Raw genomic sequence first — 16,449 nt, 5'->3', positions numbered from 1 at the left:
ACAGGGTGACGATGGGACAGCTTTGTTTTGCCCTAACAACTGCCTCCATGGTAACAGCCTGAGGCATGACTGGAAAAGCCATTTGTAGGACTACAGAGCTGGAAGCAGGGAGCCCAGGCCGGAGGGAGAGGGGGAGCCCCGGCCCGAGAGGGGGTGGCGTCCACGCTGGAGCTGGAAGGTGCGAGGCGCACCTGTCCCTTTCTGTGGGCCTCGTCATGTCCTGTCTTTCGGTTTAGGCTCAGCAAATCCAGATGTTCTTCGACCAGCTTGGGCATATTTGGCCCAGGCCTACGCGTCTCTTCATTTTTCAGCCAGTCTGACAAATATTTGTAATAACCTCATTCTGTGAATCCCAGGACGCCTTTCGGGCTGTAGGGGGTTAATGAGAACCACCCCTGCCTGTGGAGCTTCCCAACCACCCCCCCTCACCCCCCTCACCCCCACCCCTGCTACCCCTGGGCCATGCCTAGGCCAGCAGGACTTGCTGTCCAAGGGACCTCATAAGACATCCGAGGAGTCTTTTCTTAGAAACAGGAAACAGTCTTCAGCCAAGTACAAATGAACTGAAGCACCCAGAAACCTGAGGATTGCTCCAAACTCGGGAGGCCCGGAGGCAGACAGGGAGGGTTGAGCTCCTGGCAGGGTCTCCTTGACTCATTTGCTCATGAATGGGATTGATCTCAGCTGTGTTCTCAGCCTTTTCTTCACTGCACTCAGACCATTATGTAAGTGCTGGTAACACATTCATTGAAATACTTTCAGCAAAAGTCTTTTTGATCCTAAGACAAAAATATGAATCAAGACAATATTACTTGTTGTTTTTCGGAAACTCGTAACCTTTTCATTGGACGGATGCTGGATTGGGGACCTGCTTGGGCAGTTGTTTGAACAGAAGAGGATGGCATGAAATGATGATTTTTTTTTTTTTTAAATTTACATACAAATTAGCATATAGTGCAACGATGATTTCAGGAGTAGATTCCTTAGTGCCCCTTACGCACCCCACAACCCCTCCGATAACCCTCAGTTTGTTCTCCGTATTTATGAGTCCATTCTGTTTTGTCCCCCCCCATTTTTATATTACTTTTGTTTCCCTTCCCTTATGTTCATCTGTTTTGTCTCTTAAAGTCCTCATATGAGTGAAGTCATAGGATTTTTGTCTTTCGCTGACTAATTTCACTTAGCATCATACCCTCCAGTTCCATCCACGTAGTTCCAAATGGCAAGTTTTCATTCTTTTTGATTGCCGAGTAATACTCCATTGTGTATATATATATCACATCTTCTTTATCCATTCATCCAGATGATGTTTCTTTCCAAATACAGCAGGCGTAGTAATGGGGAGCCCCATAAGTGGGTATTTGCTGTGGCTTATTTGTGAATCTATCGTTTCAAGGGGTAAATAAATCTATGCTCCTTGAGGATCGGGAACGAATCCCTAAGTTTGCTGTGGCATCTCCAGCACCTGGTTTGATGCCTGAAATTTGCCTCAAAAAATAAGGGCGCCTGGGTGGCTCAGACTGTTAAGTGGCGACTTCGGCTCAGGTCGTGGTCTCACGGTTTCGTGGGTTCAAGCCCCACGTCGGGCTCTGTGCTGACAGCTCAGAGTCTGGAGCCTGCTTTGGATTGTGTGTCTCCCTCTCTCTCTGCCCCTCCCCTGCTCATGCTCTGTCTCTCTCAAAAATAAATAAACATTAAAAAACTAAAAAAAAGGGGGGGCTCGATGGATAAGTGACTGACTGAATGAATAAATCCATAATATTTGCTCTTGATTCATCAAGGTGAGACTAAGCCACCATTGGAGTGGGGCGTATTGCTTGTCAGATATTGAGGGAAGGGGAATAGAATAGGGAAAGAGTGCGGTGTGGTGATGGGAAAGAATTTTCTTTGGGGAGTGGTGGTATGGCATTAGGGAAGGACCACGAGACTTAAAATCAGAAGAGCAAGTGTCCAATCCTGACTCTCTGAGTAGCCCTGTGACCCTCAGGCAAATTGTTCAATCTCTCTGGGCCTCGGTTTCATTGCTAAATCAAGACTTTTAATACCTACAAATATTATCGTAATAACCTTGGGATCAAATGAGACAAGAATGGGAGAGCATCTCCAACACACGGGAGAGCATATCTGCACACTTTTGAGAAGTTGGCATCTCGTCAGGTCTGGCTCTGGCTCAAGGTCTTTTCAATGCACCGTGTAATTTATTTTCCCGATAATAGCACGCACCACATACTTTCGTGACTAACTAGTGTCCTACCCTCCTCCGGGTGTTCTCTCCTCTAGGCCACGCAACCAGAAAGCTTCCTCCTGTCCTGGTGCATGGGCTTCTCTTGGCTGGGTCGCTTCACAGAGTGGGCCCGGCCTTTCCTCTATGGTGACTCTAATTCTCGATGCAAGGGTCTGAGAGGGGGCCTCATAAGAGCTTCAGAATGTCTCCTCACCTGTTGTCGGAGCTACGGAGTGTCAGCACTGACAGAACTTTGCATGTGTGTGCTTTTCTCTAAAATTGGGCCTGGGACCAGCATTAAGAATTGTGCAGGGTCCCTTCCTTTATGAGCAGCAAATCAGGCAGGAAGGAGAGCCATGCTGTGGGCCCGGCCCTCCTTGGGCCTCGCACTTGTCTGCCTATCCCTACCACCACCTCCTACACAGAAGCGCCCGTGACAAGTCATCTGGAAGCAGCCCCCTCCCCCTCCCATGGCACTAGGGCTTTCCGAGGAGCTCGCCAGCTGAGGGAGTGGTTTCTGTGGTATTGTTGCCACAGCTCATTTTCCATTAGGGTCACCAGGCAACCACCAGGAAGCGACAACTCCTGACGTAAACCCTGCTTCGCCCAGCGAGAAGCTCTGTATCCCATTACTAACCCTGGGCTGGATGTGCCAAAGGCGCGTTGCTGGCGAGGGCGGATGGAGGCTTCCAGAGACCAGCTCTCAGCAATGTCGGTGCAGCTGTGAGGCTGGGCTGAGGGAGTGAGGGAGAGTTGGGTGACTCAGGTAGAGGCAGCAAGGTTTCAAACCAGACACTGATCCCAAATGAGACGTTCTCCTTTGTCCCATTCTGACTGGACCTTTTTTTTTTCTTTCTCTTTTTAGGGTGTCACCCAGGAAATACACTGCTGTGTTCTTTTGAAATAAATGATGCTAACATCTCATTTTTGTGTGGTGATTGACAGTGTTTAAGGCAGTTGTGTTTCCACAGTTGAAATTTATCCTTCAACCAGCTGTTTGAGGTAAGTACGGTATGGTCTTTATTTGAGAGATGGGGAAACTGAGGCCCTGAGAACAATGTCCTAGGCCAGTGTTGTATCAGTGAGTAATTATTGACTGAGACCAATCAGGACTTCTTCCCACATCATGCTGTGGTGTTCATCTATCCTCCTTTCTCAAAGATCCTGCTCTCCTTGACAAAACTAGTTAATTAATCTGGTCCTTTATGCTTATAGAGTGTCTGCTACATGCCATGTATTAGTAAAGCATCAAATACAACATGCAACCACCCTGTCCTCATGGTACTGAAATTCTGAGAGGTGATTAGTACATGCATGTGAAATTTCAGGTGCAGGTAAGAACACTGGCGAAAAGTTCAGCAGGGTCGGAGGTGGGGGAGAGCCTCTGTTTTATGCAGGGTGAGCCGAGAAAGCCTGCCAAGAAGTCGCCATGGGATCAGAGCCCGAGAGAAGTGAGGAAGCCCCTGGGGTGGTTCTAGGGCACCTGCCGGACGACAGCACAGACCACAGTACGTGCCCCTCAGCTCTCCAAGGTAGGTGTCATTACCCCCGGGAGAGATAAAAACCCTCAGAGCCGCTTGCTCAAGTCCCACAGCTATCAGGAGGGGAAAGAGGGTGCAGACCAAGGTCTGTCTTCAAACCTCTGCTCCTAACCACCGTCAGTTTCAGGCAGGAAATCTTAACAGGTGGGGAGATATTTGGGGCAGGTCCTCTGCACTCAGATTCCTCGGAAAACACTTGGTGTTTGCCAATGCCACCGACGTGATGTCACCAAGGCACATACTAGCATAATAAAAACTGGCCTGCTTTTATTATTTGACTTAGTTTTTATTTCATGTTTATATTTCCTAGTGGGCAACCGACCAGAGCCCAGCGATTACAGTCAACGTCACGTGCCTTATAGCAAGAGAGACTGGGCTAGGGATAATCGTTCTTTAAATGTCACCGTATGCCAGGCACTGTTAAGTGCTTTATATCTAGTATCTCACTTAATTTTCACAAACAGCCTGTGAAACAGATACTAGCTTTATCTTCATTTGAGAGATGATGAACTTGAGTTGAGGATCCGGTAAATCTTACATTACTGAGACGTATCTGATTTACATTCAACTCACCTCTTACACCATAAACCGGGCTCTCGAGCCCTAAGGAATGGGTACAGCAAATCTTGAGTGTCAAGGGCTGACGGAGAGGAGGCCTAAGGGGGGAAAGGCAGGGAGACTGTGCGTCTGCTTTGTTGGGGGTCACGTATTTATCCAATATACCCAAATGGAGTAAATTGGGACTGGTTGGGAGTGAAACGTTTTTTCTCCAGAACTGCACTCTAGAATTATGAAGAGCAATTCATCAATCCAGGAAGAATGCAGGGCAAACCCCTGTCACACTTGACATTTGATTTTTAAATGTCCACCTTTTGGGGGGGAGGGGTATTAAAATATGGGCTTATTGGTAACCCATGAGAATATCAAGAACAAGGGTGAAGACGATGAAAACATCCCTAATCTTCCTACTCAGAGACAACCACCACCGCCATTCTGATAGCTCAGTGTTCTAGCTTCTGTGTAAGCCTCCTTAAAACTTGTACTTTAGTCGAAACAGTTCTTTACATAGAATGGTGCAAGATCACCTTTTTCTTGTGAATTGAGCTGTACCCCCGTCCCCAGCTGCACACACACAGAAACAGCTCTGGCTCAGGCTGCAGCGGCCTCCTTTTCCCTTTTGCTTATCACCTTGAGTTCCACAGGAGTGTGTGGTAAAGCCAGGCCCCAACTGGGCCCTGCTGTCTCTGGAAGGATTTCAGCTGACCCTGAGCTCTGGCACAGCCAAAGGGCATCCGCCTCTGCTACCGAGCCATACATTTCCCCTGACAGGATCTCCTCTTAGACCTCCTTAGACAGCAGACATCGCGAGCAGACAGCAAGATTCACGGCTGTCTGGCTTCTCCCTGTCCTCCCCCAGATGGGCTGAAGCCAGATGACAGAGCATGAGACCCGAGGAGGAACAGCCTGGGGGTCGACGGCACGCCAAGCAGAAGTGGACAATATCTGGTCCCAGCTCACGCCTTGGCTTAATCGCAACCACATGAGCAAACTCAGGGCTGCACAGCACAGTTGTAATTGGAATAGAGTGTCCTCTGGGAGACTGTTGGGGATGAAGCTGTTCACTGCATGAGACGACGCACTGCTCCAGATATCATCCATTTACCGACGATTGTAACAGTGGCTAATGTTTACTGCGTGCCTATCGTGCCCCCGGCATAGCGTACGATACCCTGGGAGGATCACCTCATTAGTTCTCATAACACATCGCACAGGTAGGTATGATTGCTCTCCTCATCTTGGACACGAAGATGTGGAAGGCTCAGAGAGAGTCGGTAGGGTGTCCAAGGTCACCGAGCTGGTATGTGATGGAGCTGTGGCTTGAAACAAAGCAGTTTTACTGTAGATCCTAGGCCTCTCACTTAGGTTTGATTTCATTCATTCACTCACTCAATTGTCCACTCACTCACTCATTTAATCATTCATTCATTCACTCATTCACTCACTCATTTAATCCATCATTCATTCGTTCACTAAGTATGCTAATTCAAGCCACGATCCTCTCTCACCTAGACAGCAGGTGGTAATAACTTCCTACGTCTTGCCTCTCTCTAACACAGAGAGTTTCCACCTTGCCTGCATCTTGGAATGACCTGGGAAAGTTTTACTACTGCAGGTACTTGGTCCCAGAGCTACTAATTTAACTCATCTGAGATGTGGTCCACTCATAAGGTAAGAGAGATATATATGTATAAGCTCTAAACATGTCCCTCTTGTGCTAACAATATATTCCTGGAGAAAGGCCCAGGCTCTTAACGTGGCTATATTACACGGCTCTTTGGCATGTGGCCCCTCCCTCCTTAGCAGCCCCCTTTTATACAGCTCTTTCTCTCACTCAGCACATTGCCTCTCTGGCTTTCTTGACTTCTGGGAACGTTCATGCTTCTTTCTGCCTTATGGTCTTTACATGCCGATCACAATTCTCTTCCCCATCTGTCTGGTTGCCTCCTTCTTGTTCTTCTGGTCTTAACTTGATACAGCTGATCACAAAAATGGCCATAATTCTCCACCCCTCCTCTAGCTGCACTTTTTGCCATGTGACTTTGCAGCTCTTTCCATTGAAAGCCGGATTCTCTTTTCCTGCCCTTTGAATCTGAGGTGGCCATGCAACCTGCCTTGATCGATAGAATCCTGCAGAAGAAATGTTGTGCCAGTTCTGAGCCTGAGCCTTGCAGGCTTCTGCTTGCTATCCTGGAACCCCACCATCACCATGTGAATGACCCTGGTCTGCCCTCCTGGAGGATCATAGCTGAGGCCATCCCAGACCAACCAACCTGGCCCACAAACTCACGAGGAAGCCTGGCTGAGATCAGAGCCCGGGCCAGACCCACAGGACCTTTCAGTTGATCTACAGACTTGTGGGCAATGATAAATGGTGGTTATTTTAAGCCACTAACTTTGGGTTGATTTGTTATGCAACAGTAGGTAGCTGATACACTTCAATATAATTTCCTATTTCTCTTTGAGCATAAATCGGGTTCTCCCTTTATCCACTCTCATAGCACCTTATACTTGTCAATTGTATAATGGATGACAATGCTTATCAGAACTAAAAATTGTGTAAATAATACTTTTTTCTCTCTCTGATTAGAGTTTAAGCCCCATGAGATCAGAGACCACATTTGATTCGCTCCCTGAAATATTCCTACCATCTGGCATTATTTTATACACGGTATATGCTACACTTGATCTTAACCAAGAGGCCGAGAAGTGATACACATGGTAAATGCCAAATAAATACTTGTCAGAAGACAAACGCAAGGATGAATTCATATGCTCACTAAACACGTCTTAAGTACTTTCTCCATTTTGGGTACCATGCAAGATTTTAAAGATATCAAAATGAATAAGGCATAGTCTTTGTTCTTAAGGAAATTCATGGTTTAAAAGCTGGGACATGAACATGTAAATAAAAATTGTAGGCCACGTTAATAAATGTAATTGAGGGTGTTTAGCGTGTTGATAAGAGCAGGATAGATCAGTGGGTTGAATAAATCTGGAGAAAAGAAGTTCCTGGAAAATGGTTTATGGAGTAAATATTCTAAATGATGATTCTACACCTGACGAGTGTGTGGCAATGGGCGTTCAAAGGCCATAAGTGGTATTGCCATTGGAAATAGGACTTTTCAGAATGATTAACGGAGCTTGCTAAATTTCCATACAAGCCAATATGCAAACTTCCCTTGAATTACATAACAGTGGCATTTATGGAAAACTCAAAACACATAAAACCATGTTTTAAAACTGTATGAAAATGAGATCCTTGGTGTTTATATGTAAATGCAATTAAGTATTAGGCTCAGATACTTACAAATAGGTTTTTGCCCATATGACTGCAGGGGCATTTGAAAAGTATCTGGAATGTGGAGTAATTTTTCGTTGCATGGTCATGTCCTATACATTCCGTGATTGGCATCTGTGGCCATTGCCCACTAAATGGCAGTAACATCCCCTCTCGATGTTGTGACAGCCGCAAATTCACTTCAAATTTCCGAGACTGTTTTACCAACGTGGAGCTACATCTGCACTGAACTACTCAGGTAAAAAAAAAAAAAAAAATTACTTTGAGAAATTAGCGTTAACGTTTTATGGAACAGTGTTATTTAAAAAACGTACGCTATCTATGCTCATGTTCTCACACTTCCAAATTACTTGGGTATTGTGGCAATAGATGAGTCAACACTTTCTTGAGGGAGAAAGAAAGAATCCACTCCATTTCTCTCTCGGGAAGCAAATAACCTTACCATCTGAGCTGTTCACCGAAGCATGTGTACTGGAAGTCCAGCATACCTGTATTTCCACAGCACTGGGGGACAACCCGGCTAAAAACTCACTTCGTGGTTCTGAGTCAACAACAGCACAAAAACATGTAAAAATTGCCTGGGGACTTATCTTGAAGAGAGCAATTCCACATTAATTTTTACAGATTAGTGAAGAATCCTAGTTGGTATACGTTTGTAAGCATTTCACAAATCATTTTAAAAGGTATATAATCAATGAGCCGATATTTGAGTACCTACAGTATGTGAAATCACTGTCCTAGCCGTTCTGAGAATCCAAAGAATCCTACTAAGTGTTTCTGATCTTTAAGGAACTGAAAAATCTAAATTTGGTAATAGGATATAATCATGCAAAATTTACGGAGACACAAGCTGCAAATACCTAATGAGTGGTACAGAACCCAAGGGCTTTAGAAGTTCAAGGGCAAAGAGAATTGGAATGACCAAGGAAGTTTCCCCAGAGGCTGGAGCAGACCCTAAAGATAGATATGAGCCAAATAAGAAAATTAGGGAGGGCATTCCAGTGGAAGCGATGGCATGGGAAAAGAAAGGAGTCATACAATATGAATGTCATATTCTAGAAATTATGAGTAGACTCATCTGGCCAGAGTCACACTAGGTAGTAGCTAATAAGGTACATTGTAAATTAGAGCCAGATAGCTAAGCATCTTTAATACCACACTAAGATATCAGAATTGGTGTTCTAAGGAAAGAGGGGTTATTAAACATTTTGATCAGGAATTATTTAGGTATTGGGAGAAACCCTTTCTTTTTCTCCCCTCACTTATATTTCATTGTGAATAAACCTCTAGTGCAGAAATACTTCTGGCCTCATAATCCCCTAATTCAATTCTCCCACCCCCACCGGGAGAGGGGAATTACTTTTCTGATTGAGAATTTGAGAGATAAATCTGACTTTTACAGGGATAGGTCCACATGGAGAGACCTGCGTCCAAATGTGCTTGTGATAGGGTAAGCCAAGCCTGCCTAATTCAGAATCAGGTGCTAGCATTCACTTTTTTTTTTCTTTTATTTTTAATGTTTTTATTTTCGAGACAGAGAGAGACAGAGCACGAGCAGGGGAGAGGTAGAGAGAGAGGGAGACATAGAATCCGAAGCAGGCTCCAGGCTCTGAGCTGTCAGCACAGAGCCTGACGCCGGGCTTGAACTCACAGACTGTGAGATCATGACCTGAGCTGAAGTCGGATGCTCAACCGACTGAGCCACCCAGGCGCCCCCAGATGCTAGCATTCTTAATTGACTACAAACCTTGGTTGCATTCTCCCAAATAGATTTTATCTGCATTAAAAGTGACATGCTGATCGCTACTTTCTGACTCCTGCGTTTTTTTTTTTGTTTTTTGTTTTGTATGAATTCTAACTTGGGTGAAGATGGTTGGTGCTTATTAGCCTCTACCTCATGGATAAAATCTCCATTTAAACAGACGGAGAGGAAAAGCCTCACCAATTCAAAGACCCTAAAAATGATTCACCAGTGAAAGCTTGTATCTGATAAACTTTAGACTTAGCAATTAGGTTGGCACTGGAATAGTCAAGGTCCTAGGGCAGCAAAGGGAGAAATTTCAGGATGCCTGAGATCAGGTGTTAACTCACTATGGCCCACCTGGTCACATCAGGCCCATCACCTGTTTTTCTAAATAAAGTTTTATTGGAACACAACCATATTTATTCATTTGCATATAATCCATGGCTGCCGTAGAATTTAGATACACTGACCATTATGTTAATTTAGATCTATTCATCAACACTGAGTAGTTATAACAGAGACTATATGCTCTGCAAACCCTCAAATTGCTTCTGATTTCAGAATGGTCATTGAGAATCAGACGCCATTTATACATGTTTAATTTTAGTTTGCAAAAGCAGAGTCTACCACATTGAAAATTTGAGGTATATTATGAAGGGAAAGGAAAGGTCTTACTCATTATTTCTATCAGAGTACTGAATGTTAAGAGATAATCTTCCAAATAACTATAACTAACCTCATCAATTCATTCTGTCCATGAAGTTCATTCTTGGGCTGCTAGATGTTGGATTCAGTCTGCATTCTTGAATTCATCTGCTCTTGAACGAAAAACACTTTAGGTTTTAAGCTCTGAAGCCCACACTTGGGATTTTCTACTCTGAAATTGCACTACTGAACAGTGGAATCCTTTACATGAGGCTCTGAGATTGTCGTTTGTTGAACACATAAGAAAAGGCTGTGAGCCTTCAGGTAAGCAGAAAATATTTGTGGATGAAATTAAAGTGATCATAGCTTGTGTCCGTAATTTATTACAGTCATCAATAATAGCCAAATGGAGGCTATTACAGTCATCAATAATAGCCAAATGCAAACTTTTCTATTGGAGGAGAATACATAGCTATTTCATAAGGGTTTGACAAATGTTTCTCCTGAAGATAAGAACATATTGTAGAGAGTGAAGACATTAATAGATCTCCAAGTACTTTTAATTCATAAAGTGTACAATCTCCGAAACATTTATATTAGTGACATTTTGCCTATGTAAAATTATCCTTTGATTTAACTACTCTTCCCCTGCAGCTCCGGAAATATCACTGAGCTAATTAAAAAGTACAGACCATACCGAGTATACCTAGCCAGTTCTAGTATTTGCCTTTGTATCAGATGAAAGGATAAACCTTCGTGATTGTCCAGGACTTTCTGGGAAATCTCCACAATAATTTGATATGTCAACTTGCTTAAGCCAAGGTGTCCGGCTAAACGGTCAGACGCTGTTCTGGATGTGTCTGTGGGGACGTGTTTGGCTGAGATTAACATTTAAATGGTGGATTTTGAGCAAAGCAGATTGTTGTCTATAATGTGGGTGGGCCACAACTAATCGGTTGGAGGCTTGACTGGAACAAAGGGCTGACCTCTCTGGAGCAACAGGGAATTCTGTCAGCAGATAGCCTTTGGATTTGAACTGCAGTTCTTCCCTGGGTCTCCAGCCTGCTGGCTCCCGTTCCTGTTGTTCTTGACGGACAAGAACACATTTCATCATTATGCAAACACTGTCTCTGCTACTATGGCCTTAATTACCCATGTTAACTGTAACTTGCAACTAAATCACTTCTACTTTTATTGGAAAAAAACTGGGAAATAGATGGTTGATAATTATCTGTTCATTTGCAAGCATTTTAGCAGACTTGCAAAGGCATAACATGGTACCACTTCCTGTAGCCACTTTTGTCTTTCTGAAATGGTAAAAATGAATATATTCGATAATGTGACTCGGAGGTTTATTCACTCCACACCATATAAAAGAAACAAAGGTGTATAAATTATGATATATGGTATGATCAATGTTTTAGCAGTCTCTCTTACTTAGAAATTACCCAGGTATATGAAAAATAGCCATCAATTAATTTAATATCAGCCCTAGTTAACAAAGAACCTTGGCAGTTATTTTTAAGTTGAAACATTATAGAACATGTTACAACTTTGTAGACGTTATATTTTAATTTAGTTGAACACATAGTGTTACAATTTTCATAATTGTAATTAATGTAGGCGAAATATTGGCTTATTTGATCAGTAAGCCAATGAAAGAAATTTAGGAAGATCAGAATAACTAGTTTCTTCATGAAAAATAATCCAAGCCTTATAAAAATAAAATATATGCTTATATTATACTTAATACCAGTAAAACTAGGGTTTAATAGTATGGATGTTTTCAGATAAAAAGACCAAACCAGCATGGATTCACCTTAATTACATAAATTTGGAGTTTTACATAAAAATGTTTTTGAGCTAGCAATTTCCATAAGAAGGAATTTTTATTCCTATAAAAATAAAAGTATGAGGTGTTTCCTTTCTTCATTTTCTAGGAAAATATTCCTAATTCTGGAAAAAGATTTGCATAGACACTGTTCTCTCTAAACTAATTAAAATACATCTCCTTTAATTTAAAGTACTTTATGTTTGGGGCGCCTGGGTGGCTCAGTGGGTTAAGTGTCTCACTTCAGCTCAGGTCCTGATCTCATGGTTTGTGAGTTCGAGCCCCGCATCAAGCTCTGTGCTGATGGCTCCAAGCCTGGAGCCTGCTTCGGATTCTGTGTCTCCTTCTCTCTCTGGCCCTCCCCCAACTTGTGCTCTGTCTCTCTCTGACTCTTAAAAATAAATAAATGTAAAAATAAATAAATAAATAAATAAATAAATAAAGTACTTTATGTTCTAATTTCTTAATATACTTAAGAGGCAGAAAAATAGTTCACATTTACACACTGAGAGATAAAGACTTTCCACACTTACAGATGCAGTTTTACAACTTCAGCCATAGGTCAAAGTAACCACAAAAACTCACCAGACTAGATCTCAAAGATTTATTCTCCTTCTTAGATGGCATATAGTATTCATCTGAGCTCATAAGTAGACAGGAAGACAAAAGTTAATAAACCAGAATCTCTACTGTGTCCCACCTTAGAATAGATCCCCGTCGTCCAAGAGAGATCATCAAAGGGTCAGATGATAAGGCTGGGTTGCCAACCAGTGCTGACATTTTTGGGGAAGAACTTCTCAGCCATGCACAAGTCCGAGGCAGAACCAAGCTTGGTTAATGACGGTACCAAAAACAGAAACACAGAATTAAATTAAAAAGAAAAAAAAAAAAGACTAGGAAAAGAGTCAGGGCAGGATAAGACATAGTGTCACTAGAGACAAGACTTACTATAAGAACCAAGAAAAGACCTTCTTGGGCTTAATCCGTGAAATGGACAATTACAGTTTAATTGGCTCTGTGGGCATCTCATCGGGCCCTCCCAACTGTTAAAGAACAATTTTCAAGAAGTTAAAAACCTGACTCTCATTCAAATAGAGAAGGACTGCTTTGCAAACTTTATCCATGTTTATTCATTATTGAGGGAATCGTTAAGAATGTGCACTTGGTTCAGAGAAGGCAGCTTTGAGGATCTAGGTATTTTATAGGCATTAAAAAGAAGGAACGTTAGCACAAGATTGCTAGAATAGATACCAAATTGGCTAATGTCCTACAGGGCAATAAAACTGTAACCTTTGGGATTAACTTCTTCATCAGATAGAAATATTCTCATTAACGCAAACTTTACAATGTCTGGGTTCTAATCAAATTGTAATAGGAAAGTCAAACGTAAACAAATTCCCCAAGAAATGAAATCATCCTTGGGTTGGCTTATTAAACAAAGCTTCTGTATGATATTGAAAGAAAATACCGCCCTCCCCTTTGATTTTTTCCAGGGTTTGGACAAGTTTTCCTACTATTTTATTGCCCCTGTTCTGTTTGTATCACTCAAAGGTTTTGATTTTGCAAAGTATTCCAGTTCCTCTTGAATTTCCTGAGCTGGCTTGATCCCCAGAGATCAAGCATTATAGACATAAGTATTTAAATTTCTCTTCTAGCCTTTGAGTTTTTAATATTTCCATTGATGATGATTATAATAATTCCAATAACAATTCCACTTTATTCTCTATCATCCCAAGATAATGGTATGTTCTTTTAATAATAAAGACTCTGCTTCTTTTTCATTTGTTTATGTAAACAATCTATTCTTTTCTGGAAGAAGCTTAGGACTCTGAAATTTATGACCTTCTATCGGTAGCTGATCTAGGACAAACTTCACTGGTTTAAAAATTTAAAGCTAGCATCTCACATAACAATGTGCTGTCGCACAAATGCAAGGTAGCTACCTTCAAAGTTTAAAATCTAGACCGACTTTCTGGACTGAGCAGCCAACATTGCCCTGCAGTGTCCCTTCCTCAATCTGGCCCCAGCAACTCTCTGTTCTACCACAATGCCCAAAGGGGTGGATAAGCAGGACTCTTTCCTTTGATCAAATCTGTGCCAGAATCAGCACAGCTTGTACACATTTACCAAGCACCACCTCCCCTCCATTTGTTTGGCATTTTGCTAAGGTCTGTGGGTGCTAAGACAAGCTACTCACCTGCAGACAAAACTACCGTAAACTACAGTGACTTACAAAGGTCAAAATCCCATATGCTTTACTTCTAAAGCCTAAGGCCGAAATTCGCCTTCACAAGTTGCTCTAGTTAAAAGCCAACCACACAACTATGAAAACCAGCCCCATGGCGGAAGGTCAGAACCTCACAATACCCACGGTTGCTAAAATCTATGGCCTGAAGCCTTCAATCAAGGACCCATTGAAGCCCTAATCTACAGCTACTAGTTTTCCAAATCACAATCCTTGTTTATTTCTGAACATTTCCAACCCAATAAACAAGATGTTGGGGTTCACAGGGAAAGTAAATAGCTTCCCATTTTTTCTTGCTCCAGTTTAGACACGAAGTCTATGGAGCAGTTTAGACACGCCGCCTATGGAGTCAACAGACTGCAGATTAATGCAATGGCTTTATTATTAAAGAAGCAGTTGGATGGGGTGCCTGGGTGGCTTGGTTGGTTAGGCGTCCGACTTCGGCTCAGGTCATGATCTCGTGGTCCGTGAGTTCGAGCCCCGCGTCGGGCTCTGTGCTGACAGCTCAGAGCATGGAGTCTGTTTCAGATTCTGTGTCTCCCTCTCTCTCTGCCCCTCCTCTGTTCATGCTCTGTCTCTCTCTGTCTCAAAAATAAATAAATGTAAAAAAAGAAGCAGTTGGAGAACATGGCTTAGGTGTGAGGGTCCTATGGTCTTGCTAGAGAGTCTCTGCATTGTATGAACCCTTCCTCCTCCCACTGCCCTCAAACAGAAGGCTGAGTTTATAGAAATTGCATTGGTGGCCGAGGGAGCATGAGTGGGGTATGCCGGACTACATAGCTGAGGTATACCTGCGTAAGTTACTCTTCTGGAGAATGAAGGAGAGAAAGGAAGGTGGGAATGTCCCCTAACAGCTCATGAAGTCCAACATGAGGCACAGGGAACTAGGCCCCATTTTTTAGACCAGGACCTTGGAACAAAGAACATTTCTTAGATCAGGACCTTAGGATGGGCCCTGGGATCCTTGCATTTCCCATTCATGCATTATTCGTTCCTTTGTTCATTCAAAAATACTGATATTTTACTACGTGCTCCACATTGTACTAGAAACTGGAAAACAACAATAAATAAGACTTGCCTGGCTCCAGCTCTCATAAAATTCCCAACCTAATGTGAAAAACAGAAATTGAACAAATGCTTACCCACATCAGGATTGCCAAAATGCAAGAAAACACAGGGCTCTCAGGGACTTTTCTTTTGAAAATGAAAGAAAATCCAAATCAAAGTGGCTTAAGCAAAAAAAAAAAAAAAAGGGGGGGGTGTTATTTGCTCACATAATTAGAAAGTTGAAATCTGTAGGCCTATCTGACAATAGGGGTTCCAAAGCCATCTGAATCTGTTTATCTTTCTCCATCTCACAGCTCTGTTCCTACTGTGTAGATGCCATTTTCAGAAAGTTTGTAGATACAGTAGCTTTACATCTCAACTTTAAGCCCAGTGGAAAACAGTGAGAATCTTTTTTCCAGCATTCTCAGATAAATATCTAATCCGGTAATAAACCCACCTCTATACCAATCTTTTTTGGCTTAGGCCTAGACTCCATGGACCCCGCCAGAAGGAGACTGTGGTCTGTGAGTGAGGGGTGCGTGGTTCCCCAGAAATGATGGAATAGGCTTATTATTGGAAAATTGAATGGGTACAGGAGCACAAAAGCCACAGATGTTCACTACGACTGACTTAGTCTGGGGACAACACAGAAGGTTTCTTTTTGGGAGACATGGTGTTTGTGATCTGAAAGATGCGTAGAAGTTGGATATGTTTGAGAGAAGGTGAAAAGCATTCCAGTTGAGGGAACAGCATATAAAAGCTTGCTAAGGAGTGTGGTAGGGCAGAACATGGTGAACTTCAGGCCAGTATGATTAAAAATAAAAATAATAACAAAGATGGGAGGGACAGGAGAGTAGGTTGGAAATTCAGTAGGTATCAGATTATATCAGGCATTGTAGGGCATAGTAAAGCCTTTATCATTTCTGCTTTAATGTAGCTATATGGATCAAGAGATGGGAGATTAAAGAAATTTACCAGGGTGACCAGAGTGTTCCACACGCAACATTCTTTTACAATCTCGAGGATCTGCCTGATTTGTAAAATGTGCTTCAAATGTAGGTATATCTAATATTTCTTGAAATAAGTGGTCCGTTAGCTGGGCATTAGAAATTATCGTGCTCACTGGAGATGTTTGATGTAATGGAATTTAGTAGGAATGGAAAGTGACGTGATATCCCGAGAGAAAGTATTCTCTTATTCTCATTGTTCTCTTATGATTTAGACTCACATATCCTTCAAGTCACTTTTTTTTTTTTAATCTTTCAGTGGTTGGAACTGGGCCTGTTCTTAGCAATAAACAGCTAAGCATTGTA

General features: G+C 42.6%; 1 long non-coding RNA gene across 2 annotated transcripts; it reads left to right on the top strand.

The window, feature by feature from the left end:
- Positions 1-2,802: 2,802 nt before the first annotated feature.
- LOC131487043 (uncharacterized) lies at positions 2,803-7,381 on the top strand. Of its 2 annotated transcripts, XR_009249578.1 has the most exons (3): positions 2,803-5,537; positions 5,883-5,994; positions 6,372-7,381. It is a non-coding gene; the product is annotated as an uncharacterized LOC131487043 (long non-coding RNA). The 2 variants fall into 2 exon arrangements; XR_009249579.1 differs by having other exon boundaries at positions 5,885-7,381.
- The last annotated feature ends 9,068 nt before the right edge of the window (positions 7,382-16,449 follow it).

This window comes from Neofelis nebulosa, chromosome 10 (genome assembly GCF_028018385.1).
Source record: "Neofelis nebulosa isolate mNeoNeb1 chromosome 10, mNeoNeb1.pri, whole genome shotgun sequence".
NCBI lineage: Eukaryota > Metazoa > Chordata > Mammalia > Carnivora > Felidae > Neofelis > Neofelis nebulosa.
This window is presented reverse-complemented; position numbering and strand designations above follow the sequence as displayed.